Source organism: Castanea sativa, chromosome 3, assembly GCF_040712315.1.
Source record: "Castanea sativa cultivar Marrone di Chiusa Pesio chromosome 3, ASM4071231v1".
In the NCBI taxonomy this organism is placed as follows: Eukaryota; Viridiplantae; Streptophyta; class Magnoliopsida; order Fagales; family Fagaceae; genus Castanea; species Castanea sativa.
Genome location: NC_134015.1, coordinates 57,445,154 through 57,462,545, shown reverse-complemented (window position 1 = coordinate 57,462,545; position 17,392 = coordinate 57,445,154). Strand labels below are relative to the sequence as shown.

At 33.1% G+C, this 17,392-nt stretch overlaps 1 pseudogene; it reads right to left on the bottom strand.

The window, feature by feature from the left end:
• Nucleotides 1-6,802: 6,802 nt before the first annotated feature.
• LOC142628148 (G-type lectin S-receptor-like serine/threonine-protein kinase At1g67520) lies at nucleotides 6,803-15,812 on the bottom strand (annotated as a pseudogene).
• Between the last annotated feature and the right edge of the window lie 1,580 nt (nucleotides 15,813-17,392).

Below are 17,392 nucleotides of genomic sequence, written 5' to 3'. Positions count from 1 at the left end.
GAAGAGTTGTTTCTTGTTAACAAAGTGTATATTTCAACGAAACTATTGTTATATGGCCTTGTGGTCAAAGTGTACATTTTAAAAAAACTTTGTTCATTTTTAGATCAAATTCATTTCTTGTCTACTCTCTTGAATTAAATTTTGATTGTAAAATAGGCCAAGCATCCTTTGAAGACTCTTGATATGTATTCCTTGTTTTCAAAAGAATGAGAGTCATGTAAACCTTATAAAAAAATAAGAAGAATAAGAGTCATGTAAATACTTTGATATAACTTGTGTTTTTGAGTCATCGTCAATATTAGTACTTGCTTCAAGCAAATTCATACATAAAAAATAACTCCATTTAGTCTAGATAAAAATTCGAAATGTGTTAAGAAAACTTATAACAAAAACAAAATTGTATACATTACACAAAACTGATGACCTCCCTCAAGACTACACAACATGCATATAACACATTAGGCAGCCTTCGCTTTAAAAAATGACAAAAATAAGCATATACTCAAGAAAGACAAAAATTTATCAAACTTTATGCCAACAGATAAAGATTAGGAGATTCCTAATTCAATATTGTCTTCATTCTTTCTCCCATAGTTTGTGCTCATAAAAAGAAGTTAGGAAAAAATTAAATAATTACAGATTCCTTTGGCGCATCAGATATAATGTTGGAAGAATCTAAATCCCAAAGAACAATTTGATATAATAACAATGACGTCAAACACCATAGTCCATAGAGAAGCCAAACATGTGAGAATACATCATTTCTAATTAAATTTTAGCAATAAAATCACCCTATGAAAAAAGTTTGTGTCCTTCACAACTTAGGAAGTTGGCTATGTAATTGCAAACCGAGACCTGCTTGATCTCTTATAAGATTGGACTAAAGAAATAGACTTTATCGATACCCAATTGACAGATCTTGTAAATAAGTTGAAAGCAACAGAGACTAACACTACCCAAATAGCAGATTAGTCAACCAAATGTCCCACATCAAAAACTAAGCAAATAAACAAACACACAGGATCAGCGCCGCCAAGGATGGAAAGGAATCCTCCCACATCAGCGCCGTCGAGGATAGAGAGGAATCTGGAACCAAACACACACGATCAACGAGATGAGGAGCGATCAAGAGCCAATCTAGGTCTCGCAATCGGAGAACGACGATAGAAAAACGAGGTAGAGAGGAAAGAGAGGACTACAGATATGAAATTGAGAGTTTCAACTTTGAAATTTCAGAATATAGTGGCACCGACGACTGTGAGGACTGTGGGATGGAGAGAGGTCTCTGTCCTTGAAGATGAGAGTTTAAACTTTTGAAATTTCAGATGAGAGAAGAATATGCCGAGTTACCCTTGGTTTAACAAGAGTTTGAAGTGGTTGGGTTAAGTTTTTTACATTTTAAATGAGGTGGCAGGTTTTTGACTCTTGACGATGTTCAAACAAATCCCCATCGTGAAATGGACCCTCTCCATTAAATGAAGAGGATCTGGATCCTTAATTTCCCTGTACTAATCCAAAGACTTGACTTTGTTCGCCACCGCACGCCCACCTTTTACTATAGGCTACAACTATGACCACAGTTTATTCCTCTATTTCTAATATATCGCTTTGCATGCCCCACAACAACTCTATAACTTATTCGGCTTCCCGGCCCGATCCAAGGACCAAATCCAAAACTCAAACAGCTGCTTCATCTTGCCCTAGCGCTGCGAAGCCATCTAATCGGCGAACACGTTCATCCTGCTCTCGACGTCCAGGGTTTAGGAGAGAGCTTGGATGCGAGATTTCGGGGATTGCACGAGAAACCCCAGGGGCATGAGGGACTGAGTCAGGGATAGCGAGTTGGGCGAGTTGGGGATTGGGCTGCGCCAGTTCTCATTGTAGAGTGGGCTACCTGAAGCTGGGTTTGGAGGCAGAGGTGTTGCCGTTGTTGGTGGTGGTGGTGAGGGCGAGTGAGGGTGAGTTGACTCGGTGAGTTGGGGTTCTTGGGAGAGAAATGTGAAGGTGGTGATGGGTTTGGTGGTGGGGGATTTGAAGAGGGTTCGGGTTCGATTTAGGATCGCCATTTGAGAAGCCATTGATGAGAGAGAGAGAGAGAGAGAGAGAGAGAGAGATAGACAGACAGACAGAGAGAGACAGAGTTTAAGGTTTCAATTTGTGAGTATTTTCATTTGAATTTTCAAACCAGTCTGAGATGTTTGGTTTTTTTTTTTTTAGGGTTTTTGAGAGTTCTTTAGTTCTGTTCTGTGAGAGAGAGAGAGAGAGAGAGAGAGAAAGAGAGAGAGAGAGAGAGAGAGAGAGAGAGAGATTATCAGATGGGGGTGATATGGTAATTTTGTGTGGGATAAGGGATATTTTGGATATTACATGGAAATGGAAGCTTTGTTTAGAAACAAGTTAAATTGAGACAGAAATTTTTTTACTGAAAGATAAATCTAAAAGTTAGCTGAAATAATTCAACGGGACTCATTAATAGTATCAAAAAGTGTTCTTAGACTCATGAATAATAGCAAAAATAAAATAAATAGTAAAATAAGTTGCCCAATATAAGCTTATCCCAAATGCATTGGAGTGACTTTTATTTTTTGGGGGAAGTTTTTTAGTTTTTTGGGTTTACTGGGCTGTGATATAATAAAAATGAAGCATTGTAGAACGTTGATGATGTCCCAAGATTAGAAATGTCCATTGGACAGCTCATAATTCGACCCAACGAGGATTTGGCAATAGAATTGGACCTCTTTCCATTTATAGGGCCCCGTTTATTACTATTGTTTAAACAACAGTTTTCAGTGTTTAAATAATATTATATATATTTTTACACACTTTTTCACCCACATGTATTTTCAAAAAAATACAAATAACGTTACTAAAAATCTTTTACCAAACGGACCCATGATCTCTTGAATTTAGTTTAGCTTATAAATTGTGGAAGTGATTGCAGTAGAGTGACAATTTTTGGGTTGGCATTACCATAAGAGTATCCTAATTGGTGAATTTGAGACTACAAGTGTCATAACTGTTATCCCATCACTACAAAAACACTAGTGGCATTCATCATTGAACTAGGAGAGTGGGATATTTCCTAAAGGCTTTCTATTGCGAGGTTCAAATGTAGTACCTTGATTTGGGAATAAGGTCAATAACCAATAGACCACCAACCTCAATAAAAAGATTGTACACTTTCTCTAAAAGTAACAAATATTTATTTGCTTTGCCACTTTAGAAAAATCATTTTGCCTTCAATGTACAATTTACATTCCACTAACCTTGCTCATGTAAACTAATAAATGTACTTAAAGATATACTTAGTGTACCACGGTTTATACTTTTAAATAAGAGGTATTAATAAATAAATAAATAAATAAAACTGATCTTTATCGATTTCGTGAAAATTAATCAGTATTTTTCCTGTTTGAATTTCAAAAACAAATAGAGATTATGTCTCCTTATTCTTTCTTTGGATTGTTTGCTTGGGCCTAAGTTTAGAATGGACACTTCCGGAGACATTAACAAATTTCAGAGGCTCCAAGCACCACGGCCGAAGAACTTGCTAGGCTTCATAAGCCCATGATGGTATGGGCTGGGCTCATTTGGTGAAACTTGTGACTAACCCACTTTTTATTTCTTTGTTCAATGATATAACTCTATCGGAAGAGAATATTCTACAGGGATAGCTACAAGGATCTTGATTTGCTAATTCTCGATATTGGCAAGGCCTCATTCAGGTTTTTAATTTGAATACCAAACTACTTACTGCATTAGCATTGTTGGTGCTAAAAATCCATATGGATATTTTTAGCACCATCAATACTAAAAACTAAAAAGCATGTTGCAATGGTGGAGGGAAAGCCAAAAAATTTAGCTATTGGTGAAATAAAAAATATTTTATTAAAATTTATATTATTTTATTGTATTAGTGGTGGTAGTTATTACTTATTGTAATAGATATATTATTTTATTGTATTGTTTATATTAATTGATTTGTGTTGAATGCTAAAATAAAACCACTGATGTTAGGTGTTTTGTAAAGTAAAGTGGTAAAATAGATAAAGTAGGCTTTTGTGGTACTTAATTGCTAAATATTTGGCACCACCAATGCTGATGCTCGTGAAACAGCCTTCTAGCCATTTGGGCTTATATCCAATCTTTATGGTTAAACAATAACTTAAGCCACAGTCATTTCAATGCGAGTCAAAACCTCAATGCAAATTTGTTTATATTAGAGCATTTGTATCACTTAGTGCAAATTTTTTGGCTATTTTAGCATAAAAACCCACTTTGCCTATTTTACACAACCACTTTTCAAAACACTTCACATCAAGTTATTTATTTTACACCAAATTTTATTAAAATATTAATTTTTTATTATTCTCCCAAATCATTTCTCTCTCCTCCTCTGCCAAAAACCAACCCCAATTTGCACACATACTGCCCTTTCAAGGATAAGGCTGCGTTTGTTTCAATGGTAAATCAGTTTCAGAAATTATTTTCCACATTTGTGTGTGTTTGGTAGCAACTGAAAATTTGGTCAACCGAAAAATCACTTACCTTTGACCGTAAAAAAGCCCTTCCCACCCGTAAAATAACTTCTGTTTCTATTTTACCTTCAAATAGAAATTTTCCAAAAAACAGAGAGACAGAGCACGAAGAGAGAGAGAGAGAGAGAGAGAGAGAGAGAGAGAGAGAGAGAGAGCATGAAGAGAGAGTAGAGAGAGTGAGATCGCGCCCCAACCCGCGCCGGCGAGATCGCGCCTCGCCATCGCCATCGCTGATCTAATTCGTGCCGCTTAACGCTCAAACCCATCTCTGATGAACCCGGTCTGATCGTGCTCACCTTCACCTCTGCCGCACATCTCGCCTCAACGTCGAACCTAGTCGCCTCTCTCTCTCTCTCTCTCTCTCTCTCTCTCTGTCTTCGTTCTTCTCTGACTGGATTTTATGATCTTTTTTTTTTTGGGTTTTGTTGTTCTGTATTGAGAAATCTCTCTTTGTTCTTCTCTGACTGGATTTGGGTTTTGTTGTTCTGTATTAAGAAAATTTGATGAGTTTTTTTTTTTGGGTTTTGTTTTGTTGTTCTGTATTGAGAAAATTTGATGAGTTTTTTTTTTTTTTTTGGGTTTTGTTGTTCTGTATTGAGAAATGATATTTGTTTGGAAGCTGAGAAAATGTGAGCAACAAGTAGAAAATGTATTTTCTATAATATTTTCAAGATCACAACCAAACACTTGAATATATTTTCCAAAGTATTTTTTAAAATGCTACCAAACACCTAAAAATATTTTCTTTTCCCGAAAATATTTTCAACTGAAATTATTTTACACCTGAAAAATATTTTACACCCAACCAAACGCAGCCTAAAACAGAGACTTCAACTCTAGATCAACCTTTGTAATGGATAAAGATGCAGTCAATTCTTATCTCAAATTCATATTGAAGATAAAGATAACTTCAAATGATGTATTTCAAATATTTTTTTCAAATAATTTGTTGCGTACGTTCTCACAGCCATATCAATCAAAATTTCCTGCAAAACCCAAAACCCTTCTCAAAAATCAAATCTTACACAAAATTTCCTACAAATCTTAAATAAAACCCAGCTTCTCAAATATCAAAACCTAAAACCCATCTTTTTAAGGGCCTATTTGGTAGGAAAGATTTTTGTTTTTGTTTTCAAAAAAATATGAAAACAATTTTCAAAAAAATTGAAATTGAAACTAGTTTTCAGATAATAATTTTTACAGTATATGTGTTTGGCCCCCACTTTTAAAAACAATTTTCAAAATACTAAAAACAAAAAATGATGTTTGGGAGACCATTTCTATTTTTGATCTTTTTTTTTTTTTAATGTTTACAAAAAGTAACGTGTAAAATCTGTAAATTACCTTTTTTCTTTTATAATAATAATCGGATAGAGCTCTTATATTTTTTTTTTTTTTTTTCGGATAATGATAAATTTCAAATTTAAAGCATGAGATTTTTTTTTTGTGATAAAGATAAGCTCCTTAATTTAAGAGATAGAAGAGTTTGGACAAATCTGTGGGGTCCATTATTTTCATTTTATTTACAACTATGCCATTAAAAACGTTTTCTGTATCTTGAAAACACCATCTCAGCTGTTTTCAAAATCCTGGTCTAAATAACAAAAATAGGATATAATTTTTTGAAAACTGTATTTAGAGTACATCAGTCAAGCAATATATTCAAGTGTGGGACCCACCATTTTATGGTTTGCAAAGCAAATAACTATATTTAAATTCTCTTACCAAACAGACCTTAAGATTCTTAAATATCAAAACCCAGCTTTTGCGTTTCCAGCAAAACCCAAAACACAACAAAGTTTCCAACAAATCATACCTAAACCCAATGATTTGAGGTTATATACTATGAGAAAGAGAGAAACTACAAACTCTAAAAATCACTCATCCACCAAAATACTACATCTGAACTTCCACACATACCAAAACTCCATTGATGAACCAAAAAATTTTAGAATCCCAATAATGAAGATGATAAAAATATTTTAGTGTGATCTCCAACTCCAAGCCTAGAGAAGCAAAATCAAGGAGACAATCTTTCAAAGATAGGAATAGATGATTGTTACTTACACGAAGAGAAAGTGTGTTTGAGATTGGGAAATAAGAGGCCTTGGAGCTAGAGGAAAAGAGAGAGAAATTGAGAACAATGTGACTTGGTGAGAGAAAAAAGAATAAAAAAGTTAAAAGTGAAATGCAAAGTTACCGTAGCCATGTAAATATACATGGTTACTGTAGCAACAATGAAAATTTACACAAGTTTAGCTCCGCTAATGTGGGTCATTTTTGGAGTGAAATGTGTAAAATTGTCTACTTTTTCTATTTTGGAAGGATTGATGTGGTTGCTCTTAGATAGGTAAACTTTCTTATTTATTTTTTTCACATTCAAACAATAAATAAGAAATTTTGACAAACTCTATTTATATTTCTTTCAGCACAACAAAGAAACACAAACTAGTAACTTCAACAATTTATTACTCTAATAATTTCACGAAAGAACAATAAAAATTGGATACCGTGGTCCAAAGACCATCCTTGAGAGCACCTGTCATATATAAAATATGAATAAAATTAATGACTTATGAAATAATTAAATATAAAAAGTTTTAAGAATAATATATAACATGATAGGTAAAGAAAAAATAATAGATTGCACAAAAAAAAATCTGTAATAAACTTACAAAAAAAGAAGAAGAAAAAACTACTTTATTTTAGTTCTTAATCTAATACCAATAATATTCATATTTAAGAAATGTAACTTAAGTTGGAGAGTAATATTATTAATATTTTCATTTAAAATAAAGAAAATTTAATATGGCTTTAGTATAAATTAAAACAGGTCAATAAAAATTCAAAATTTAAAATTTAAAAGTTTGAAATATAACTATTCTATAAATAGTTTAAATAATAACTTAAAATTCAAAATAAAAGGAAATTAGGGGCGGGGTTTCTTAAGAAGAAGAAGAAGAAATGGGTACTTGTGTAACCCTCGGTCAATCCTACCTTGCTTGAGTGGTCGGGTCAAATACAAGGTTTCCTATTTATTCTTGTTTTTATCCACTGAATTTGAATGAACTAATGGATTCAGTTCAGATTTAATTTGCTGGATCTACTTTTCAATTCTTCTTTTTTTTCATTGAACTTATATAGACCATGTCGGTTTAATGATATAGAATAATTGTTCAATACAGTTGTAGTTAGATGATCAATGCGGTACTCTTCTTAGATGAATAGTAGGTTAAACTAATTAAATTCATTGTGAGATTCACCATTTATGTGAGAGGAAAGAGCATCACTTCGGTATACTTCAAGAATATAAAATAATTTTCTCTAGGGGAAATGTAAATACTAGTTTTTCGTTTCCTTTGAATTATTTTTGTAATATTTCATTTTTGTTTATTTTTATCATATTTTAAAAGGGAAAAAAGTGTAACAATATAGAAATGCATAGTTGGGGAAAGTCATACCTCTATCTTGCATCCATTCTAGAAATGGACAAGCCATTTACTGAATAATTTTCTGACTCTTTTCTCTGTAAATCTTCATTATTGACATTACTTCCCGTGAAAAATGCTGGCTTTTTAAGAATAGGAAGTGGCGCAGTTTCATTTTTAAGCATAGAAATAATTTCTAGAATTGTAGGTCTGTCCGCCGCACTATCTTCTAAACATGAGAGAGCCACGGGAATGAATCTTAGCAACTGGTGCATAGGACATGAATCTTTTAAAGCTGGATCCATTATGTCTTTCCCAGCATCTCTTTGCCACAACTCCCATGCCTTCAATAGACATAATTTGTATCAAAATTTTGGAAAGTGAATAAAAAATTTGGTGAAGAAGATAGCTAAATTTGTAATAAGCTTTAAAAACTTACATATCCTACGAGGTTCAGTGGGCCATTAACATTATGGAAACTGTTGTTCTTCCTTCCACTCACAATTTCAAGTGCTAAAACACCAAAGCCGAAGACATCAGATTTTTCAGAGAAAATGCCCTCCATAGCATACTCAGGGAACATGTAACCACTAAGACAAAAACCAATGAATTAGTGGAGTTGTAAGAACAACTAATTCATCTAACTACCAAAATAAACAAGTTCTAACTTACTATATATGTCCCGACAATTCTATTAATATTTGCTTCCAACCCATCACGCTTAAAAATTCTTGCCATACCAAAATCAGATATTTTGGCACATATGTTTTCGTCTAGCAAAATGTTACTAGCTTTCAAATCTCTATGTATTACTTTTAACCTTGAGTATCTGTGAAGGTAAAGTAGTCCTTGAGCAATCCCTTCAATGATATTGACTCGTATTTTCCATTCCAATAGATAATTTTTAGTTGGATCTGACGTACAAGGAATAGTGAAGTATGATGATTTCATTATACTCATAATTAAATTGATGATATATTCAATGCAAAATATGTAAAATTACACAAGAATAAAGTGAGAGTAATGCTAACCGAAGAGAAAGGAATCCAAACTTTTGTTGGGCATGAACTCATAAATCAACATCTTTTCCTCTCCTTGAAAGCAGCATCCAAGGAGTCTGACAAGATTCATGTGTTGGAATTTAGCTATAAGAATAAGCTCATTTTTGAACTCCACTAATCCTTGTCCTGAATTTCTTGACAGCCTTTTTACTGCTATTTCTCGCCCCTCGGGTAATGCTCCCTTTAGTTTATACCATATCGATTACTCAACATTGTCAATCATAAGCTAATAATTAAACACCTTAATAAGTTTTTTCTTTTCTTTTTCTTCTTTCTTTTTTTTTCTATTGGAAACATACCTTATAAACTGGTCCAAAACCACCTTCTCCAAGCTTAGTTTCAGGCGAGAAGTTATTTGTAGCTGCTGCAATACATGCAAAGCTGTACACTTTTATGTTATGTCTTGCTTTTCCGTCTTTTTCAAGCTCATCTGCATCTAATAATCTATCAGGTGTTGTGAGCTCAACTAGGTGTATCTCTTCCCTTCTTTCAACGTCAACTGTTTTGTTATATATATAATATCAAAGTATACTAGTCACTCACAAAATTGTGCATAAAGTTTTGAACAAAATGCAAAAAATAAAAATAAAAATAAAAATAAAAATATTATTTGTGATTATATACCTCGTTGTCGATATATCCTCCATAAGCTGAAGGTGCCCAAGAAAAGCAAAAGTATAGCAGTAACGATAACTGGTACAATCCATTTCTCATTTCCTTTATCATCTGTATATGTACAAATAAAACCATATTTATTTTCCTTTCCTGATAATGGTAAAAGATCAAGTATTATGTATCGCCTATTCGCCTCTCACAATCTCACTTTGTTTGGACAAAAGTTATAGTCGTTGAACATGTAAAAGGAAAAAAAAAAATGATCAAAGGATTACAGAAGATTCCAAGATTTGATTACAAAAGTCACTAGAGGCAATAGGTATAATAACCTACTTAGTGTTTTTTTTTTTTTGGGTAAACAACCTACATACATAGAAAACCTCGTCTGCAAATTCTTCCACGTGAACTTTCTCTATGAATGAACCTCGTCTGCAATATCTTGGAATTCTAATAATCAACAACAATGACTAATTGTCGAAGAACTAACTCTGTGGTTGCAAAGAATTAACAGGTCAGCCGTTCAAGCTCAAGGTAAGAAACTCTCAAAAGGTAATTCTGAACGCTAAGAGAAACACTCAAAGGAGAGGAATTTGGACCTCTTTGGTTAAAGGAAATTTGGCTCTTAAATTTTCTTATGCAACCAAACTTGATTACATTACCATCCTCATAACACTCTGTTTTGACACAAGAATTTGGCCAATAATCTAAAACCTGACAAAGGGAAAAATCTATGGCTTTCCTTAAGCTAGTTGATTTAGGACAACCAAACTAAGTTTAGAGGAATCTCCCTAAATGATTTATAAGATCATTCATATGTATTGTTCAAACAAGTCACATAAATTAAAAATGTCATATGACTAATAAATATACGTTTTTTTTTTTTAATAAAGAAAAGACTAAAAATACACATGAGTAGTCTTTTCAATTACCACGTTATTTTTCTCTGAACCATTATGAAGGTAAAATTTTTTTGTCTGGTTGGGCATAGTTTTCCTTTTAACTCATATGCATGAAGTGGTAAAAGCTAACAAAGGAATACAATTCAACATTTACACTAAGCAATCAGTAATAATTTGATGTTCATATGCATGTTCGAGTGAACTTATTTTTTAACTTCCCTTCCTTTCGCGGTAATAATTATATGCTAACATTAACATAAGGCCAAAATGCAAACTAACCCACTAAGGTTTCAGTTCTTTCTTTTGCTTCCTGAGTTTTCCAAATTTGTGAAATTGACTCTTCAACTAACAGAACGTTTGGTACACTAAATGGGAATTACGACATGAATTGTAATTTTTATTATTAGGAATAAAATGTGTTGTAATGTAATAACTAAACATATTCGTAAGTTTGGTTGTGAGTTATAACATTAGAATAAAACTTAAATTTTATTTAAGGAAATATCTTACTCATACAATTATATTTCCTTAAAAATTGTTATTTTTTAAATTTAAGAGAGATATATGTTATTTTTTATTTTTAAAATAGGTAGATGTATATGGAAATTTGTTTATTTGGAAATATATTAAGTTTTAAAACTATTGCACTTTTAAAGAAATAGCTAATACAACCCTTGCGAAGATGAATAGTTATTCCTCATTTTGAAGAATAGCTATTCATAAGGAATAACTATTCATTGTAATAAAATTATAACCAAACTAAAGAATAACTAAACCATAGGAATAACTATTATAGGCATGTTTAGCCTTTACATCTACCAATGGACATGCCCTAAGTTTCATTTGCTATCAATGATGGAATTGAAATGCAAATACCATTTTATAATATAAAATTCATTTTTAAATAAAATATTCAATTTGAATTTTATTCTAGTAAATTATATTGAATTTGGGGGAAAACCCTCTCTCTCTCTCTCTCTCTCTCTCTCTCTCTCTCTCTCTCTCTCTCTCTCTCTCTCTCTCTCTCTCTCAAACATGGATTTTTTCTGGTTCCCTAAAACCTTTTGGTCCTTCCAACTCCCAAAATCTCTCTAAGTTAACAGTGGTGAAGAGGAGGTGAAATGTGGACAACATCAATAGTAAAGGAAGGAATGAGAGTGCAATATTGTCTAAAACCTTGGTACTAAGAGAGCTGCTAGTGGATTTGATGATGGAGTCATAGTCGAAAACCTTGATAGGGATGGCCAAGGCAATGAGGACATCGACGACCTTGAAAGAGGTGTTTTGGAGGGAGTTTAAGATGACAATGGGGTGAATGTTGTTGAGATGAGGGAGAGACATTAATAGCTTGTTTGGATGGATGGGGAGTAGAGTAGAGAGAGGAAGAGTAAATTAAATTACTTTATTTAGATGTTTTTTAAGGGAGGAGGGGGAGGAATTTGGAGGGGTTCTAACTACTTCTAATTCCTTATTTTTAACTCCCCAAATCAAAGAGATTTGGAAGGAAAGTGGAGAATAGAAATATTTGACTAAATGAATTACCAAATTTACCCTTACCATACTAATAAAATTACAAACTGTGGAAACACTAATTATTCTCATTCTTCTTACTTAATTTTAAAAACATTTAAATATGGTGGAGAATAATCATTCCTCTAAACTCTCCTCCCATCTATTCTCCTCTCCCTCCAAACTTCCAAACATAGCATAAGGGAGGAGGCCGCACTAGCAATTTTGATAAAAGGTGGTGGATCTATTCTGTTTGGTTTAGAAATTGTGGGAAAGTAGTGAAATAAAATTTTATTTAATTGATGCATTAAACAACAGAAATGCATGCAACTAACTTGTGCCACTGAAATTAAACAGAGGTAAGTCTCACTTATGAGTAGGGAAACCTAAAAATAGTGAAAAGATTAATTCGCAACTAACCCAAAGCCCAAGAAGTGTATACATTTTGGCAGGGACGGACCCAGGATTTCAAGTCTAAGGGGGCGGAGTATAAGCAAAAAAAAAAAAAAAAATCCAAATAAGCATCTATATAGTTAGTGACAACTCTAGAAATATTTTTAAGATGGTCATTAAGAAACCAAAGTTATGTTAATAAAATCGTAGCAATGACGTAACTTGGAACTTGTCTTTGGAGGCGCCAAATGAAAGCAAGATTTGTATATATGTTATATTCATAATTTATTTAATAGTTTAAAGTATAATGTAAATGCCATTCAATATATAAGTTAATTATTTTATAACTCAACATTAGGATCCAAAAGTATAGTATTATTTTTTGAAATATCATTATGAATAGATCAAATAGTTTTTAACTTGCTTATGGGATTAGATTCAAAACTAAATTATTATCCATTAAGTACTTAATGACTAACATATAAAAAAAATACTAATAAGTTAAAGTTGCAAAGTAGACAAACAATTCTTGAAATTAAATGCATTAAAAAAATCTAATCAAATAATACTTTGCACATTTTAGTGTTTTATTTTTTTTTTATTATATATTTTTATCTATTTTAAAAGTGGCTTATTATATTAATATATATATATATATATATATATTGTTAATATGTTATATAATAATATAGTTAATTTAATAAAAATCAAGAAAAGTCATACCTATCCCAGTATACCGTACATGTGTGTGGTGGTAAAATAAAATTGAAACGAAAGAAGAAAAAAGAGAGAGCAAACTATTGGAACTAAAACATGTGGACCATGGTTGTAAATCTAAACCATACGCGTGGATTATGGTTGTAATTCCTGAAGCAATCTAATCAGTAAGTAAAGAAGAAAACAAGCAAGAGCAAATAGACCAAACTTAGCGAGTTGGGAGACTCAGGATGCCAAAGATTAAGAAATAAGGGAGACGAACAGATAGAGAAAAAAATTAGAAGAGTCAAGGGCTCACAAATGCAGATCTTTAATCTATTGAAGGTTGGTAATATCCTTCTATAGACATCTCCAACGTAAGCTAAAGACAATTTTTTTTTTTTTACAGAGATGTTCAAAGTAGGGTGTTCAAAATTTTTTTAGGAAGTCAAGATAAAATATTTAATAAAATTTATTATTTTTTAGGCTGAGGATTTACATGAGTTAGCTGGATTGGGTTGTATTTGTTCTCTCTAGTTTCTGTCTCTCGATCTCTCTCTCAACTTCTCTTTTTTTTTTTTTTTTTTTTTTTTTTTTTTTTTTTTTTCTGAATTCAGTTTGTATATAACGTGGGTAAATGGGTTTTTAATTTTTTTTTGGGTTGGGCTGGGTCCGGGTTGTCTGGGCGGGGCTGGTTAAGGGGAGCCAAGGTTTTGGGAGATAGGGGGCCCAACTATTAAAAACATAAAATATACTTGGAAAAAAAAATTTTGGACCAGGGGGCCCGAGCCCCCTACTATGTCCGTCCCTGCATTTTGGCCTTTTAACATAAATTTGTTTTGACTAATGGTGTTAGAACATATTTCACGAACATGGTTACATGAAGCATGACCTCACTATGATATTGCAATTAAAATTACAATATAAACATTATAGGAATTCAGATTTTCTAGATTTCTTAAGATATTCTACCAAATAAATTTTCTTAAATCTTAATCATTCATTAATGATTTCATAGTTTAGGTTTTGCTATGTCAATATTCTACTAACAATAATTCTAATTATTTTGTTTTTAACTTTATTTTATTATTTTAAGAGTTTGTTAGTGAAATGTTAACATGGCAAAATTTAAACCCTTAGATCATAAAAGAGTAACTAAAATTTAAAAAAATCTATAGATAGAGTACCTTAGAAAATCTAGAAGATCTGAATCCACGTTACAGATATAACTAAGATAATTGTAATTTCAGGTAAAGCATTATTTCGTACCCTAACCTTTATTTGAAGTATCTTCTTTCGTTAGAACATATTTTAAAACTCTTGAAGAACGAGAAATTCCATTATCAGGAACGAATGTTAAATTTCCTTCCCAATACCGGCATCCAATTCCTTCGTATCTATAATAGCCCAGACAGTCACAGTTATTCCAGCAAAGATCTCTACAATCAGCAGGACCAATGGTTGTACTGTTATCATAAACACCGCTCGCCTCCTCTTGTTGACCATCAGGACCCATACGTGTAAAGATTCCAGATTTTTGCTCAAACATTTGGTTGTTACGCTCGCAATTTATAATCTCACATCCTTCAGCATCCATACCGTTACCATAACAAAAATTCATCTTTATAATTGAAATACTTCTATCCATTATTGGGCCCCAGTATTGCAACTGCCATGCCGATCCTCCTCGATCCTGCGGGTCTACCATTGATTCAGATTCAGTGTCAAGAGAATAAGTGAAGTACTCCCTTTTGCATCCGTATTGATAATGTAATCCTGACCTTTCATGGGGTCAATATATTCATTCAAACAAGGATACATTCTTCGGGGTGCTCAGATACAAACCACTACTCCAATAAGGTTTCCCTCGCTGCTTGATAATCAATCTCCTTGTCTTGGGTTCCCACTCGAGTGTGAAGGCTCCTGATGCTGGATCGTTTTGTGCCAACCATGAAGTAAGAGACCAGTTTTGTGATTGACACCCAATTTCATCCCAGGCAGAAGCGTGTCAGTGGGATGATCAAAGCTTTCCCACAACCTCCTTCCAATAGAGCCATTGGAGTTCACCTCACTTACTACTAAGTTGCCATCATCTAGTAGAGTAGCACTTGTGTTTTTAGCTTCAACTCCTCCAGTACCAGAATCTATTACAATAGGATCACCTCCATCGAACTTGATCATCAACTTTCCCAGGTGGTCAAGGGTAAGAAACCCCCTCGAATCATTTGAAATAGGTCTGTCTCGGTTGCCGATCCATACTGGGCGGTTGTTTCCATAATTTGTGTACCAAATGCCCAAGTATATCCTCTTGTTGTTATTGTTGTTGTCATCGTAATAAGAAGTGGGCTTGAAGAATCCCAAAGTGAAATTCCGTTTGGCAGAAACGAGGTACTGGGAAGAATTAAGAACATCAACTTGCTTTAGCGTGTCTAAGGCCGCTGACGAGTCCCACAAGGATGAAATGATAATTATAAGCAATAAAGTTGGATTGAAAAGCCTTTCCTTGCTAGCCATTGTTGTACACAGCACTGCTTAACACTAGACCTTGTAACACATGTAAAAGTGGATTATTGGTGATTTGAGCCCATACATATATTGTCCTAAATTCAGTGGACAATAGCAGATGGAAAGAGAGAGAAAAAAAAAAGAATTAAAAAATCATTTACACAAGCAAGATTGTATATTTAGCGAGTGTTTGGATTGCAATGAAACACTCACCAATGTTTGGCGTCTGCGTTTTAGTGGGTCTCGTGCACTGTTTATGGAACCCACAAACTACTTTTTTCAACAAAAACAACTTTAAAACTGGGTCCTACGGCACTATTCGCACATTTAAAAATTATTTTGATACAGTGTTTTCTGTTTTAAGCAATAAGTGGTATCCACTTTTTATACAAGCAATGATATGGGAAATTTTTGGACCAAAATGTGTATATCTTACCACTTTTTCTAACTCATTAACGTGAATGCTCGATAGTACCATTTTGTCCCATAAGGAAATTGGATTGATAGTACCATTTTGTCCCATAAGGAAATTGAATCCAATTTCTCAATCATCCTATATAATTATGGGCAATACCATTTTGTCCCATAAGGAAATTGTATCCAATTTGTTAATCATCGCATATAATTAAGCCACATACTCTTCTTTGACTTTGCTACGTTCATGCACGAGGGATGGCAATGGGGAGGGGCGGGGTGGGGCGGGGCCGAAGAATGGGGTCTTCGCCCCCACCCCGCATGGATTTTTCTTGCCCCATCCCCACCCCTTAAGGCCCCGCAAAGCCCCGCACATCCCGTAAAACTCTATTTCTTGTTAATTTGCCTTACAACTATTACCATTTTTTTAAATAAAAAGACATGTTTCATTAATAAAAATATACTTGAAATTATAAATAAATTTATCCTATCAAATCAAACTAATTTTTAGTAAAAAATGAAAAATATTATCTAAATGTTTAACAAGACAATATCACAACAAAAATCTCATAGTATGATATAATAAAATAATCCAAACTCCCAATACATAACAAAATAAAAATTGCCTAGTTCTTCAAAAAGATTCTCCACTTTCTTCCATCATTGTGACACTACTTTCTTCTTCATCATCATAATCATCTTGGATATTTTAGAATGTATCTTCAATTCCATCTACGATAGATGAAGAGCCTAAAAAATAGGTAAAATAAATTCAATCAAACAATTGAAAAATATAATAAAGAATGCAATAACATAAATCATTGCATAATTAAACTAGTAAATTTAATTACCATTAATTTCAACCCATAACCAATTTTGAGCACACATTAATGCCTCCACAATCTTTTGATGAAGTTTACTGCGATGTGGATTTAACAATTAACCACTTGTGCTAAATGATGACTCTGAGGCAATAGTTGACACTAGAATGGCAATGATATCCCTTGCAATACATTGCAAAGTAGGATACTTTGGCCCATTAGATTTCCACCATACCAAAATATCAAAATCCACAATTCTTGACATTAAATCATCCTCAAGGTAATGGTCCAACTCCAATTTAATATTCCCACCCCCTTTTTTTTACTAAGATATCTTTTAAAGTCCATAAAGGAGTCATCAACTTGCGGATCCTCTCCCACACAAGGGCCACGAGTACCTTCCCTACCCATTCTCCCACAACTGTAGTCACAAATAATTTCATAACAAATATCTAATTTCATTATCAGCTTCATCACCATAAATTATTGGAAAATAATATTCTAACAATTCAA